This window comes from Dasypus novemcinctus, chromosome 5 (genome assembly GCF_030445035.2).
Source record: "Dasypus novemcinctus isolate mDasNov1 chromosome 5, mDasNov1.1.hap2, whole genome shotgun sequence".
Taxonomy (NCBI): Eukaryota; Metazoa; Chordata; class Mammalia; order Cingulata; family Dasypodidae; genus Dasypus; species Dasypus novemcinctus.
The window spans coordinates 56,113,572-56,131,440 of NC_080677.1; the positions used below are offsets into that span (position 1 = coordinate 56,113,572).

The 17,869-nt window shown below is 35.9% G+C and overlaps 1 protein-coding gene and 1 non-coding gene across 5 annotated transcripts in view; one reads left to right on the plus strand and one right to left on the minus strand.

Moving 5' to 3' along the window:
* DYNC1I1 (dynein cytoplasmic 1 intermediate chain 1) overlaps nt 1-17,869 on the minus strand; it is a 367,795-nt gene that overhangs the window by 273,212 nt on the left and 76,714 nt on the right. The gene's annotated exons all lie outside the window — the stretch shown is intronic.
* Nucleotides 14,489-14,594, plus strand: LOC111767131 (U6 spliceosomal RNA). The gene has a single exon (XR_002799024.1). It is a non-coding gene; the product is annotated as a U6 spliceosomal RNA (small nuclear RNA).

The following is a 17,869-nucleotide window of genomic DNA, read 5'->3' on the forward strand; positions in this document are numbered from 1 at the left end:
ACTAAACATTAAAGACATATATAGAGTATTGCACCTGAAACAACAGAATATACATTCTTCTCAAGTCCACATGGATCTCTCCCTAGGATAGAAGATATGGTGTGTTATAATGCAGAGGGCAATACATTTAAAAAGATTGAAATTATACAAAGCACTTTCTCTGATCATAATGGAATGAAGGTGGAAATCAACAACAGGCAGACCAAGGGAAAATTCCCAAATATATAGAGATTAAACAAGACACTCTTAAATAATCAGTGGATCAAAAAAGAAATTATGAGAGAAGTCAATAAATATTTCAAGATGACTGAAAATGAGACCACGACCAATGGAATGTAGTTTAGGACATGCCGTGAGGGAAATTTATAGCCCTCAATGCTTATAATAAAAAAGAAGAGAGGGAGGCAGATGTGGCTCAAGTGATGGAGCTTTGCCTATCATATGGGAGGCCTGGGGCCTCCTGGCGAAAATAAAGAGAAAGTGTGCCCACATGGCAAGCCAGTACCTGCGTGAGTGCCTGCATGGTAAGCCAGTGCCCCATGCAAGTGAATCACACAGCAAGATGATGACACATCAAAAGAGAGACAAGGGGAGAGTCAAGGTGAAGCACAGCAGAAACCAGGAAGTGAGGAGGTGCAATTACAGGGAACTTCTCTCCCCATCAGAGGTTTCCAGGCTCGAATTCCAGTGAATCCTAGAGGAGAGAAAATGAAAAGACAACACAGACAGCTAAAACAGCAGGGTGGGAAGAGGGGAAGGTGGGGGAAATAAATCTTTAAAAAAACAACAAGAAGAGAGTTCTGGGAAGATGGCATTGGAGTAGGCAGGCAGGGCTCAACACTCACAAAAACAATGGAGAAAGGGCCAAAAGCTGTCCAAGAAACCTGCTTTGGGGAAGCAGACTTGGCCCAGTGGATAGGGCGTCCATCTACCACATGGGAGGTCCGCGGTTTAAACCCCGGGTCTCCTTGACCGGTGTGGAGCTGGCCCATGTGCAGAGCTGACATGCGTAAGGAGTGCCGTGCCATGGAGGGGTGTCCCCCGCGTAGGGGAGCCCTACGTGGAAGGAGTGTGCCCATTTGGAGAGCTGCTCAGCATGAAAGAAAGTGCAGCCTGCCCAAGAATGGTGCCGCCCACACATGGAGAGCTGACACAACAAGATGAAGCAGCACAAAGAAATACAGATTCCCGTGCCGCTGACAACAGAAGTGGACAAAAAGAAGAACACACAGCGAATGGACACACAGAACAGACAACTGGGGCAGTGGCGGGGGGGGGGGGGGGGGGGAAGAGAAGTAAATAAATAAGTCTTAAAAAATAAAATAAAATAAAAAGAAACCTGCTTTGGGGGCAGGACAGTGCTGCTTAACCCCAGGAATGTGAGGGATAGAAAGACTAAGAACCCAGAACAACAAACGTGAGTTACTAAATCCCCATGCTGGAAGGGAATGGCCTCCACCCCTCACCCTCAAAACATTAAGCCTCGATAAAGCCCCTGGCTCACTGAAGCCAACTTACAGGGCAACTGAGGCCTTCCTCGTAATCAGCTTTAAAAAGGGAACAGGAAGGGTGCATTGGAGGGTGGATAGTGATTTCTCTTCTGTGAATTCACTTTGAATCTTGGCTCTTACCAGACCAGAAACAGAGGACAGCAGAGTTTGAAAGAACCACCTCTGTTGAAAGTTTTGCTGATGAGTGCTATCTGCTGGCCAGCCAAGAAACTATAAGGAGAAAACCTACTTTTAGGTCTCTTTAGCCCCAACCCATGGGAAAAACTCTGTGCCCAGTTAGTGAGTCCCTGGCCCAGTTTTTATATTTTAATCTGGGCAGTTTTAAAGAGTTAGTATAAATTGAACCAAAAACCAAAGAGCTGTGGGGAAAAGAACACTAGGCAAGAGAGACCATCAGAGTAAATTCACCAACATATTGAGGTGCCTAGACATCAGCAAAAATTTACAAGCCATACTACAAAACAGGAAGAGATGGCTCAGCCAAAAGAACAAACCAAATAGCTGATGAGATGCAGGATTTAAGACAAGTAATTGATAATCATACAAATATACTAAATTCAAAGAATTGAAAGAAAATGTGACTAAAGAGATAAAGGATATTAAGAAGACATTGGGTGAGCATAAAGAACAGTTTGAAAGCCTGGAAAGAAAAGTACCAGAGCCTATGAATAAAAACACAATGAATGAGATTAAAAATATATTAGAGACAAATAAGACCAGATTTTAATTGCTTGAAGAAAGAATTAATGATTTAGAAGATAGAACATCTGATGTGGAAAAGACAGAAAGAAAAGAGAATGGAAAAATGGAACAGGGTCTCAGGGAATTGAATGATAACCTGAAATGCAGAAACATATGTGTTACTGGAGACAAGAACAGAAAAGGGGCAAAAAAAAAATTTAAAGAAGCAATGAATGAAGATCTCCCAACTCTTATGAAAGACATGAATACCATCATCTAAGAAGGACAACACACCCCAAATAGAATAAATCTGAACAGACCTACCCCAAGACACCTACTATTTAGAATGACAAATATCAGAGATGAAGAGAGGATTCTGAAAGCAGCAAGAGAAAAGCAAAGCATCACATACAATGTCCCTCAATCAGATTAATTGCTGGCCTCTCATCAGAAACAAGAGGTGAGAGAAAGTGGTGTGATGTATTTAAGATACTGAAAGAAAAAACCTGTCAGACAAGAATTCTGTATCTGGAAAAACTGTCCTTCAAAAACTAGGGTGAATTTAAAATATTCACAGAAAACAAAAATTGAGGGAGTATGTTGTTAAAACACCAGAATTACAAGAGACACTAAAGGGAGTGCTACAGCCTAAAAGGGGAAAAAAGGGGGTGAGAGACTTGGAGAAGAGTGTAGAAATGGATTATTAGGAAGGGTAAATTAAAGGATTAAAAAAAACCCAGAAAATAGTAAGATATGATAACAGAAAGCCAAAGGATAAAATGAAGTAAGGCCTTTACAATAATAACATTGAAGGTTAATGGCTTGAACTCCCCAATCAAAAGACATAGACTGATAGAATGGATAAAAAATATGAGCCATCTATTTGCTGTCTACAAGTGACACACCTCAAATGTAAGGACACAACCAGGTTGAAAGTGAAAATGTTGGTAAAATATATCCCAAGCATATAGTAACCAAAGGAGTTGAAATAGCAATACTAATATTGGACAAAATCGATTTTAAATGCAAAACTGTCATAAGGAATAAAAAAGGTTATTATATATTAATAAAATGGGCGATTCACCAAGAAGAGATACTTAACATTTATGCACTTCACTGGGTGTCCCAAAATACATGAGGCACACACACTACCAAAACTGAACGGAGAAAGAGATGACTCTACAATAATAACTGGAGGCTTCAGTACACCATCCCCAGTATTGGATAGAACATCTGTATAGAAGAAAATTAAAGAAACAGAGAGCTTGAATAATATGATAAATGAAATAGAACTAACAGACATTTATAGAGCATTATAACCCAAAACAGCAGGATATAAATTCTTTTCAATTGCTCATGGATCTTTCTCCAAAATAAACCATATGTTGAGTCAGAAGACCAGTCTCAATAAATTTAAAAAGACTTAAATTACACAAACCCTTTCTCTGATAAAATGAAGCTAAAAATCAATTATGGATGGAAGAAGAGAAAATTCAGTAATATATGGAGCTTGAACAAAACGCTCAAATAATCTGTGAATCAAAACAGAGATTGCAAGAGAATTCAGTAAATAACTTGAGATGAACAAAAACAAGAACACAACATAAAAAACTTATGGGCCACCACAAAGGCAGTGCTGAGAGGAAAATTTACAGCTCTCAGTGCTTTCCAATGAGATCAGGAACAAGACAAGGATGCTTGCTATCACCACTGTTATTCAATATAATGCTAGAAGTTCTACCTAGAGTAATTAGACTAGATAAAGAAATAAAAGTTACCTATAAAGGAAAGAAAGAAGTAAAACTTTCATTATTTGCTAATGATATGATACTAAATCTACAAAATCCTGAAAAATCCACAGCAATGTTACCAGAACTAATCTACAAAATCCTGAAAAATCCACAGCAATGTTACCAGAACTAATAAGCAAATTCAGCAAAGTGGTGGGATACAAGATTAATATGCAAAAACTAACAGTGTTTCTATACACTACTGATGAGTAATCTGAGTATAAAATCAGAAAAAAATCCATTTATCATAGTGACTAAAAGAATCAAATATTTAGGAATAAACTTAACTGAGGACATAAAGGACCTGTATTCAGACAACTATAAAACATTGCTAAAAGAAACCAGAGAAGATTTACATAAACAGAAGTACATTTCATGTTCATGGATTGGAACACTAAGTATGATTAAGATGTCAATCCTTCCCAAACTGATTTACAGATTTAATGCAATCTCAATAAAAATCCCAACAGACTTTTTTTTTTTTTTTAATTTTTTTATTTTTTATTGACTTTGTAATAATATTACATTAAAAATATATATGTGAGGTCCCATTCAACCCCACCCCCCCACCCCCCCCTCTCCCCCCCCCCCCCAACAACACTCGTTCCCATCATCATGACACATCCATTGGATTTGGTAAGTACATCTTTGGGCACCTCTGCACCTCATATGCATTGGTTCACATCATGGCCCATACTCTCCTCTATTCCATCATGTAGGCCCTGTGAGGATTTACAATGTCCGGTGATTACTTCTGAAGCACCATCCAGGGCAGCTCCATGTCCCGAAGACGCCTCCACCTCTCATCTCTTCCTGCCTTTCCCCATACCCTTTGTCCATTATGTCCACTTTTCCCAATCCAATGCCACCTCTTCTATGTGGACACTGGATTGGTTGTGTCCATTGCACCTTTATGTCAAGAGGAGGCTCAGATTCCACCTGGATGCTGGATGCAATCCTCCCATTTTCAGTTGTAATCACTCTAGGCTCCATGGTGTGGTGGTTGTCCTTCTTCACCTCCATCTTAGCTGAGTGTGGTAAGTCCAATAAATCAGATTGTAGGTGCTGGAGTCCCAACAGACTTTTTTGCAGAAATGGAAAAGCCAATAATCAATTCATTTGTAAGGGTAAGGTGCCCTGAATAGCCAAAAAATCTTTAAAAAAATACCGAAGTTGGGGGATTCTCACTTCCTGACTTTAAAGCATATTATTTAGCTACAGTGGTAAAAACAGCATGGTATTGGCCTAAAGATAAATAGAAGGTCAGTGAAACTGAATTGAAAAATCAGAAATAGACCATTCCCAGATTTGGCTGCCATTATCTTCAATGAGCAGACAGCGAGCAAAAAAAAAAAAAGCAGGGAGCAGATGTGGCTCAAGCAGTTGGGTGCCCACCTCTCACATGGGATCCCAGGTGCTTCTTAAAGAAGAAATGAACAGAAGATAAGCAGATGATGAGCAAAAAATAACAAGCAGATAACAACCAAAGCAATGAGGAAAGAGATGAGGGAGCCATCTCAGGGGGTGGGGAGGAGATGAATGGATGGATGGATGGACAGGCGGACAGATGGATGGGACCTCCTCAAAATTAAACACTTTTGCACCTCAAAGGACTTTGTCAAAAGGGTGAAAAAGCAGCTGACTCAATGGGAGGAAATATTTGGAAATTACATACCCAATAAGTGTTTAATATCCAGAATATACAGAGAAATCCCTCAACACTAAAAAGACAAACAACTTATTAACAAATGGGTAAAAGACTTGAATAGTTGTTTCTTCAAGATGATACACAAGTGGCTAAAAAGCACATGTAAAGGTGCTCAACATCACTAGCAATTAGGGAAATGCAAATCAAAACAATAATGAGATATTGTTTCACACCTATTAGAACGTCTACTATTAAAAAACCTGAGAAAATGACATGTGTTAAAGAAGATGTGGAGAGATAGGAACATTTATTCACTGTTGGTGAGAATGTAGAATGGTACAGCCACTGTGAAGGACTGTTTGGGAGTTCGTAAGAAAGTTGAATATTGGCTTGTCATGTGACCTGGCAATACCACTATTAGGTATAAACCCAGAAGAACTGATAGCAGAGACACAAAAAGACATCTGTACACCAACAATCATATTGAAATTATTCACAATTGCCAGAAGATGGAAAAAATCCAGGTATCCTTCAACTGATGAATGGATAAACAATTGTGATATATACACATGATGGAATATTATGCAGGTGTAAGAAATGAAGTCATGAAACATATGAAAACATGGATGAAGCTGGAGGACACTATGTTGAGTGCAGCAAGCCAGACACAAAACGACAAATAATGTATATTGTGCTGCTAGAGCTAGATATATTGTGTAAACTCATGTCATTAATAATTAGTAGATCGATCACCAGAAAATAGAATGAGAGTAGAGAATGGAAAGCTGATGATTAATCTGTGCAGAATTGGTAAATAGGTTTTTCGTAAATCTTTGGAAATGAACAGAAATGGTGAAATCACATCACAGAAATTGTAACTAGCAGAGCTATTACATGGTGTGACAGTGGTTGAAAGGGAAAGTCTAAGAACATGTATATTACTAGAAGGAAAGCTTAAAAAGTAACATGGGACTGTACAACATAGTGAAGCCTCAAATGAAACAAGAATATGGGTAATATTGCATATATGAAACTGTTTTTACAAAATGTAAATACAAATAAACTAGAGGGGGAAAACTGAATAGCAGTTATGTATGGTAGGGGAAACAGATTAAAAGTGATGAGTATTCTTGGATGGTTTTTAAAAATTATTATTATTGGAATAATGAATATGCTCTAATAATGATTGAAATGATGAATGCACACCTATGTGATTATACCAAATACCACTGACTGTACACTTTAGATAGATTTATGCTTTACTAATATATATTAATTATGGTAACATATTATTATTATTTATTATATATTAATATGTATCAAAAGTTGATTTTTTTAAAAAAGAACTAAAATCAAAGACCTAACCTCATACATAGATGGAGGAACTAGGAAAAACAAAACTATTCCCAGAGCAATCAAAAAGAATGAAATAACAAATATCAGGGGAGAAATAAATTAAACTGAGAACTGAAAAAAAGAGAGAATTAACAAAACCGCAAACTGATTCTTCAAGATTAACAAAATTGACAAACCCTTAGCTAGACTAACAAATAAAAAAAACAGGTAATATGCAAATAAATAAAGCAGAAATGAAAATGGGGACATTACTACTGACCCCAAGGAAAAAACAGACCATAAGGGGATATGATGAACAATGTTATGCCAACAAACTAGAAAATGTAAACAAAATGGAAAATTTTCAAGGAACATACAAGCAACCTACACTGACCCTAGAAGAAATAGAAGACCTCAACAAACCAATCACAAGTGAAGAAATTGAAACATTTATCAAATAACCCTCAAAATGAAAAGCCCAGGACTAGATGGCTTCAAAGGTGAATTCTACCAAGCATTCAAAACATATTTAATATCAATCTTATTCAAACCCTTCCCAAAAAACTGCACAAGAAAGAATGCTACCAAACTTATTCTATGAAGGCAAAATCACCCTAATACTAAAGACAGATAATTAGAAAAAAAAAAATTACAGAACCATTTCCCTAAGGAATACAGTCAAAAATCCTCAACAAAATATTTGCTAATCAAATCCAACAACACATTAAAATAATTTTTCATCATGATCAGGTAGGTTTTATATCAGGCATGCAAGGGTCATTCAACACAAGAAAAGCAATCAGCATAATACACCACAATAATAAATCAAAGAAGAAAAATCACAAGATCTTTCCAGTTTATGATAAAATGCAAAATCTTTTCTTGATGAAAAATACTCCAAAAGATAGGAATTGAATGAAACTTTCTCAACATGATAAAGGGTATATATAAAACACCCATAGCTAACATGGTACTCAATTATGAAAGCTTTCCCACTGAGATCAGGAACAAGACGAGGATGTCACTGTTACCACTGTTGTTCAGTAGAGTGCTAAAGGTTCTAGCTAGAGCAATCAGGCAAGAAAAAAGAAATAAAAGGCATCCAAATTTGAAAGGCAGAAGTAAAACTTTTGCTATTCTCAGATGATATGATCCTATACATAGAAAGTACCAAAAAATCTACAACAAAACTATAAGAGCTAATAAACAAACTCAGCAGAGTGGAAGAATACAAGATTAATATGCACAAATCAGTAGTGATTCTATATACTATTAATGAGCAAATCTGAGGAGGAAGTCAGGATAAAAATTCCATTTACAATAGTGACTAAGAGAATCAAATATTTAGGAATAAACTTAAGCAAGGACATAAAGGACCCATAGTTGTAAAACTATAAAACATTGCTAGAAAAAAACACAAAGAAGATCTAAATAAATGTAATTTCCATTCCATGAAAATGGAATGGAAATTAAATATCATTAAGATGTCAATTCTACCCAAAATGTTAAACAGATTTAATGTAATCCTGACAAAAATTCCAACAGCTTTAAAAAAAAAAAAAGGAAAAGCCAATTATCCAATTTATTTGGAAGGGTAAGGGGCCCCAAATAACCAGAAATATCTTAAAAAGGAAGAACAAATTTTGAGGACTCTTGCTTCCGGACTTCAAATCATATCACCTAGCTACAGTGGTGAAAACAGCATGATGGTACTGGCATAAAGATAGATATACAGGAAAGCAGACTTGGCCCAATGGATACGGCATCTGCCTACCACATGGGAGGTCCGTGGTTCAAACCCCAGGCTTCCTTGACCTGTGTGGAGCTGGCCCATGTGCAGTGCTGATGCACACAAGGAGTGCCATACCACACAAGGAGTGCATCCCATAAGGAGAACCGCCCAGCGCAAAAGAAAGTGCAGCCTGCCCAAGAATGGTGCCGCTCACACGGAGAGCTGACACAACAAGATGATGCAACAAAAAGAAACACAGATTCCCAGTGCTGCTGATAAGGATAGAAGTGGTCACAAAAGAACACACAGTGAATGGACACAGAGAGGAGAAAACGGGGGGGGGGGGGGAGGAAGGGGGAAAGAAATAAATTTAAAAAAATTTTTTTTTAAAAAAAGATAGATACATGGATCACAGGAACTGAATTGATGGTTCGGAAAGAGACCATCACATTTATGGTCAAGTGATTTTTGACAAGCCTGTGAAGCCCACCCTGATGGGGCTGAACAGTCTGTTCAATAAATGATGCTGGGAGAATTGGATATCCATATCCAAAAGAAAGAACAGAAGAATCCTATCTCACACCTTATACAAAAATGAACCCAAATGGATTAAAGACCTAAATATAAAACACCATGAAACTCTTAGAAGAAAATGTAGGGAAGTATCTTCAAGGCCTGATGGTAGGTGATGGATTCTTACACCTTACACTGACAGCATAAGAAACAAAAGCATAAATGGATAAATGCGACCTCCTCAATCTTAAATATTTTTGTGCTTCAAAGGTCTTTGTCAAGAAGGTGTAAAAGCACCCCACACAATGGGAGAAAATATTTGGAATCCACATATCCAATAAGGGTTTGATTTCAATTCTATATAAAGAGGTAAAAAAAAAAAACTCAACAATAGAAGAGCAAGTAATCTAATTTAAAAATGGGTAAAAAACCTTAGACATTTTTCCAAAGAGGAAATACAAATGGCAAAAATGCACATGAAAATATGTTCAATCCTGCTAGCTATTAGGGAAATGCAAATCAAAATACAACATGAGGGGGCAGTCTTGGCTGAGAGTTTAGGGCGTCCGTCTACCACATGGGAGGTCCACGGTTCAAACCCTGGGTATCCTTGACCCATGTGGAGCTTGCCCATGCACAGTGCTGATGTGCACAAGGAGTGCCCTGCCATGCAGGGGTGGGTGTCCCCTGTGTAGGGGAGCCCCATGCGCAAGGAGTGCACCCCGTAAGGAGAGGTGCCCAGCACGAAAGAAAGTGCAGCCTGCCCACGAGTGGGGCTGCACACATGGAGAGCTGACACAAGATGACGCAACAAAAAGAAACACAGATTCCCATGCCGCTGACAACAACAGAAGCGGATAAAGAAGACGCAGCAAATAGACACAGAGAACAGACAACCGGGGTGGGGAGGGAAGTGGAGAGAAATAAATAAATAAATCTTTAAAAAAAAACAAAAAAAATACAATATGATATCATCTTACACCTCATAGAATAGCCATTATTTAAAAAACAGAAAACAATAAATGCTGGAGAGAATGTGGAGAAATAGGTACACTCCTTGTCTTCTAGTAGGAATGTAGAATTGTACAGTCTCTGTGGAAGACAGTCCAGTGGTTTCTCAGGGAGCTAAATTCAGAATGGCCATATTATCCAGCAATCCCTCTACTAGTAAAATATCCAGACGAACTGGAAAACAATGACGCAAACAGACATTTGCACACTGACGTTCATAGCAGCATTATTTGCAATTGTCACAAGAGTGAATCAACCTAAGTGTCTATCAACCGAAGAATGGATAAACAAAATGTGTTACATACATACAATGCAATACTATGCTGCTATAAAAAGAAATGAAATTGGACACTTATGATAACATGGATGAACCTTGAGGACCTTATGCTGAGTGAAATAAGCCAGATACAAAAGGACCAATATTGTATGGTCTCACTAATATGAACTAAATACAAAGAATAACCACATAGACTTAAAACCCTGAGTATAGTTTACTAGGAGATAGGATGAGGACTGAGAAGGGGTACTGTTGTTTTACATATGTAGAATTTTTAATTAGCTTGACTGTAAATGTGTGGAAATGGATAAAGTTGAAGGTAACATTATAGTGAGTATAACACAGCTGGTTTATAAATGGGATTGTGAGGAATGGGGTAGTCTTGGGATGTCATTTGAAAGAAAGCTAGAGAGTAATCTAGGGATTGAATCATATAGTGAAACCAGAAGTGAATGAGGATTGTGGTTAATATACAAAATAAGAATGGATTGCAGTTAATAGCAATATTGTAATATTCTTGCATCATTGTCAAAGAAGGTAGTATATCAATGCTAAAGGTCAATAATAGGGGTGGGTATGGGATTTTTTCATTCGGACTAAGGAAAATGTTCAAAAATTTACTGAGGTGAAGACTACACAACACTGTGATGAGAGTGAGAGTCACTGAGTGTACAAATTTTGATAACTGTACAAGACACGGGACTGTATAACACAGTGAACCATGTGGTGGAAGATGGACTGTGGTTAACAGTATAAACATGAGAGCGTTCTCTCATGAACTATAACAAATGTGCAATACTCATACATGGTGTTAATATTAGAGGGTATTGAAAAAATATACCATATATATGCTATGCACCATAGTTAATGGTAATAATCTAATGATATTCTTTCATAATCTGTAACAAGTGTTCCACAGCAATGTAAGATGGTGGAGTGGTGTTGTATGGGAATTCTGTACATTATGCATGATTGTTCGTTAATTTACAACTTCTCTAATAAAAAATATGTATTAAAAATTATGGGATAAATTTAATAAAAGCACATCAGTTTTTTTTTTAATGTGTCTCTGCTGCAATCAGCTTAGTGATAGGTTGGCTCAAAGCGAAGCAATGCAGAACTTTATGAAATAAAGGACAGAGATAAAGATGGGACCAGGTGACACACAGCTTCTGGAACTGAGAGCCCTTGACCCTAGTTTCCACCTCGTATTTATTGGAAACTACCAAGCAGCTGTTCGCTATTAGAACTGCAACATCATCTATAACAGGGAACAACTGCAACATCTACACTAGAACAGGTAAGCCAGTTTCCCACAATGTGTCTCTTTTTATTGTTTTTCTGTTTTCATTATGAAAGTAATTCATGTTCACTATGGAAATCTGGAAACTACAAAAAAAGTACAAAGAGAAAATAGAAATTACCTTAATCTTATTACACTCCCACCCACACACAAATGTTGAAAGTTTTTTCCACGTTTAAGAAAAACTACAAACCCAGAGATCCAAGAGGCTGAAAGAACCTAATAGGAAGCATGAAGGAAACTACACCAAGGCACGTCTTAACCAAAATGCTCAAAATTGATGAAAATAAAAGAAAACCATTAAAGGAGACAGGAAGAAAAACACATATTACATACAAAGGAATAAACATATGGATAACAGCAAATTTCTGGACAGAAACAATACAGATGACAAGACAGTAGAAAATTATCTTTAAAGTATGAAAAGAAAAATACTCTTAAGCTAGAACTCAATAACCAGTGAAAATATATTTCAAAATGAATATAAAATAAAGAAATGTTTATGAATATCCTCCAGGCATAAGAAAAACAATAGTTGATAGAAATATGGATGTACACAAAATAATGAAGTACTACAGAAAAATGGTAACTGTGTAAGATAATTTTCTTATTATCTGAATAGCTTTCAAAGATAATTGATTAAACAAAAATAAAGGTGAGGTAGTGTGTGGTTTACAATATGTAAAAGTAAAATGTATGATAACCATAGCACAAAGGTCAAAAGATGATAAATATAAATCTAAGATAAATATAAATTAAAGATGTACATTATAAACACTAAAGAAACCAAAAAATAATAAAACAAAGAGAGATAGCTAATAAGCCAAGAAGGAGATAAAATGAGTCATTAAAAATTACAATAAATACAAAAGAAGTCGGTAAAAAAGGAAAAAGGAAGAAGAATAAATGGGTCAAATAGAGAACAAATAGTGAAATTACAGAAATTTAAATCTAATAATATCAATAATCACTTTAAATAGTCTGAATAAACTAATTAAAAGACATTTTCAGAATGGATAAAAAAGCAAGACTCAGTTATATGCTACCTACAAGAAATGGATTTTAAATGTCAAGAAACCAATAGGTTAAAAAGGAAAAGAGCGGGAATACTGCTGTGGGTTGCATTACATCTCCCAAACATAAATACCAGTCATAACCCTGGTACTTGTGAATGTGACCTTATTTGGAAATAGGGTGTTTGCAGATGCAATGAAATTAAGATGAGGTCATACTGGGTCAATGATGGGTGTTTTTATAAAAAGGTGATGTGAAGACATAGGGACACAGAAACCTGGAAGGAATACCAGGTAATAACCAAGGCAGAGACTGGAGCACTGCAGCTGCAAGAAATGCCAGGAATTGCTGGCAAACACCAGAAGCTAGGAGAGAGGCATGGAACATATTCTCCTGGGTAAAGGCTTCAGAGGGAACCAACCTAGCTAACACTTTGATTTTGGACTTCTAGCCTCCAGAGCTGTGAAAGAATAAATTTCTGATATTCTAAGCCACCCAGTTTGTAGTACTTCGTTGAAGCAGCCCTAGGAAACTAAAATACTTGCTAACACTAGTCAAAAGAACATATGGATAGGCTATGTCAATATCAGGCAAAGTAGATGTCAGAGTAGCAAAAATTACTAGGAATAAAGAAGGTCATTTCATAATGATCAGGGGATGAATTCATTGAGAGACAAAAAAATTCTAAATGTTTACACACTTAATAACAAAATTCCAAAATACATGAAGCAAAAGCTGATAGAATTGCAAGGAGTAGAAATCCTCAAAATTGTAGTCATAGACCTCAACAACCCTCTCTCAATAATAGAACAAGTAGACAGAAAATCAGGAAAAGATTTAGAAGACTTGAGCAATGCACATGCAAACATGATACAGCTGAGATTTATAGAATACTTTATCCAACAACAATAGAATATACATCCTTTTCAAGGGCACATGAGCCACTTACTAAGACAGACTATATTCTGGACCATAAAATAAAACTCAATAAATGGAAAACAAATGGAAAATACAAGTAAAACAAAGTATGTTCTGTGACCAATATAGAATTAAATTAGAAATTCACGGCAGAAAGGTCTCTGAAAAACCCCCAAATATTTGGAAAGTAGATAGCATACATCTAAAAATCATTTATCATTTAAAGAAGAAATCAAAAGGGAAATTAGAGAGTAGTTTGAACTAAATGAAAATGAAAGAAAAATAAATAAAAATTTGCAAGAAGCCAGAAAGCAGTACGTAAGGAGAAAGGTATAGCATTAAACTCCTATATTAGAAATGAAGAAATGTATCAAATTGATGACCTCTGCTTCCACTTTAAGAAATTAGGAAAAGAAAAGCAAACACTAAATAAGCAGAAGAAAAGAGATAATAAAAATCAGAGTGGAAATCAATGAAATGAAAAAATAAAGAAATCACTGAAGCCAAAAGCTAGGTCTTTAAGAAAAATAAGTATATTTGATAATTTGCTAGCCAGACCCATCAGAATAAAAAGAGAAAAAAAATTACCAGCATCAGGAAGGAGACATGTAACAAATCTATAGATTCTGTAGATATTAAAAGGATAAGGGAATATTATACACAATTTTAGGTCAATAAATTGCCAATGAAAACGAAATGGACATATTATCTGAAAGATACAAAACAACCAAAATTCATTCAAGAAACTACAGATAGTGCTCACTTGAGCAGCACATATTTTGAAATTGGAATGATACAGAGAAGATGAGCATGGCCCTCTGCAAAAACGACATACAAATTTGTGAAGGGTTCCAAAAAAAAGAAAGACGCTATAGAGAACATCAGTAACACCATATATATTAAAGTTATTGAATTCATAGTTTAAAATAATCCCCAAAATAAAATTTCAGGACGAAACAACTTCTCAGGTTCATCCTACACTACCAAACACTTAAGGAATCACAGAAATTGAAATTATGTTATCAAAAGCACCAGATGATATGAGCACCCACTGGAAATAACTCATTGTGAATTAAGCTAACTCCAACCCTATGAAAGAAATAGACTAAGTTTTTAGAATATGTCTGTGTCATCTCTTCTTTGTGGGTGAATTTGCAACCCTGAAACTATCTTTTCACATGTACATTCCAAAAACAACTGGAATTTTCAAAGTAGAAATGTTTTTCTTTCTGAAAGACACTGTTGAGAGAATAAAAAGACAAGCCACAGGCTGGGAGAAAATATATGCAAATTATCTATCAGATAAAGGATTGTGTCCAGAATAGAAAAGGAACTCTGAAAACTCAATTATCACCTAATTCAAAAGCAAAAAGGGCAAAACATTTAAACAGACATTTCACTATAAAAAATAATCGGATGAAAAGTAAGCACATAAAGAGATGTTTAACATCATCAGTGATTAGAGAAATGCAAATTAAAACCACAGTGATATACATTATTAACCTTTAATAATGGCTAAAAAAAAAAAAAAAATCCAAGTGTTGCCAAGAATGTTGAGGAAATAAAAGTCTTGTACACTACTGGTGGGAATGTACAATGGTAAAACTACTTTGAAAAGAGTCCGATGATTTGTTAAAAAGTTACAATTACACATACTATCTGATTTAGCTATTCTACTTGCAGGTATTCACCCAAGAGAAATGAAAGCATATATTTATAAAAAGACTTGTATATGAATGTTCACAGCAGTTTTATTTATAAAAGGCAAAAACTGAAAACAACAAAAATGCCTATCAATGAATGGTTAAACAACGGTTTATTGTACAATAGAATACTGCTTGGCAAGGCAGAGGAATGAACTATTGATATATGATCAACATGAATGAATCACAATATAATTATTCTGCATGAAAATATTCAGTCAAAAGAGTACTCACTGCATGATTTCATTTATATGATATTCTAGGAAATTCAAAGTAAGGTAAAGTGACAGAAAGGAGATCAGTTGTTTGGGGGGATAGAGAAGGGTGGGAAAAGGCAGGAGTGAGAATTATTACAGGGACATGAGGAAACTTTTGAGGATGATGGATGTGTTCATAATCTTGATTGTGGTGATGGTTTCCTGGATATGTACACATGTCAAAACATACCAGATTGCTTAAACAGCAGTTTAAATATAGCAGTTTGTTTTATGTTAATTATACCTTTTTAAAGCTGTTTAAAAAAAGTCAAGCGAGATAGCAAACTATGGTCTGAAGTCAATCCCATGCCAAGTTTCAAGAAGAGGAATTAAAACCGAATTTGGAAAGAACTTATTGTTGCCTAAGGTATATTTCATGAAGTTTTGTATGAGCAAAAGATTGCTCTGCAGTAAGAACTATCAAAAAGGAAAATTTTCACTAAAGCAATATTTTTATTAAAACCATAATTGTAGCATAGCTAAAATAATTTCTTCTCTCAAATATTATTTTCTGAAAATTCCTTTCAAACTCTAATAGAAGCCACTCTCAGTGAACAGCGTCACCTCTCATTGCTCCTTTCTGACTCACCAGGTCCACTCTGCAATGAAATGCAGCACAAATGGTGGGAGCCACAGATAGAACATTTCTCTAGAATAAGTTACAAGTTTTAATGTGCATAGTCAACAGTGAGAATTCGCTCGGTAAATAAACACAAATGTCAAAATTCCCAAATGTCCACATCAACGAGTCTAATTTAGCCATGCCACATACATCTGAAAATCTATTCATATAAGTGCACAGGAAACTCTGCTAGTTCCCCACATCTTTTTAAAAAAATTTTTAACACAATGAAATATTGACCTGCACTCTAAAGTTCCCCTAAACCATAACTTGCCTCCTATCTACTCATTGCTTTCTCCCTGATTTGAGCCATATTTCTTGGTTTCTAAAATAATACACATTGAAATGTAATACACAATTAACTATATAACTAAATAGCAAAGAATTCAGTAAAGTTAAACAAAAACGCATCAGTTACCTAAAGTGTTAGGATATACCCTTGATGTAACATTCTTGTGAGTCTGCCAAGAACTTTTACATATAGGAGGCAACACAGACACATTGTATATAACCTAACAAAGAGATAGTTCTTCACCCTTCTTCTACAACTACAATAGTCACGGATAGAAATCCAGAGATACATGCCCAGGAAGTTTCAGGAATTCAAATAAATAAATAAACTAATTAATTAATAAAGTGAGTAAGTAAGTAAAGCCCACTTTGGGATTCATTGATTTAGATTTAGAAAGAAAATAATAATGGTTTCATAAATTACTATATAAAATTTGCTATTTATATTTTGACATATCTAGAGGTGTACTGATAAATGTTTAATAACCAGTTTGGAGGGATGAAGGTCAGGGAGAAGGGGCAAGCCCTGGTTTATAGCTTTTGCTGATTTCTGTGGTATAAACGCTGCCATCATGACTCATTACAAGCTACCAATATGAGGCCACTGGACATGAAGCTGGGTAGAGGTATGTACAATCCGCTTTCCTGAACTTGAGCACAGTTGGTACAAGCACCCACTCAGAATATGTCATGTGTGAATAAAGTAACTCCCATCCTATGAGTGAAACAGACTAAGCTTCTAGGATATGTCTGTGTCATTCTCTGTGAATTTATTTTTAACTCTGAAGCTATCTTTTAACCTGTACGATAACCTGATATCAATATTTTTCATATGAAAAAATGACCTTTAGGATGGAAGAGACATTATATAACATCAAATATTGAGAGTGCTTATGATTAAGGAATTCCACAAATATGCTTTGGTAGGATTCCTTGTGTATTCAAAGTTAATTCAAACTAAATGCTTATTTTGAGGCCCAGAAGAAATGAAAAGGAAACAAATAGGACACAACATCTTATTACTGATCTTGGACAAAAATTCACCTAAGACAAGTTGTTAGTCAAGGGGGAGGGTGGTTAGGATAAGGTTAAATATATTTCCCATCACAGAACTTGCGTGACCCACCTCTGACTAGAGGTGTGCATGTGTGTTTGTATTTTTGTAAGAGGGATTAATAAAGGAAGATCAAAAGCCATCTTTTTGTGGTGTTTTCCACAAAGAGAGACTTTCTTCAAAGCTTAACTTTAGAAGGAAAAACAACA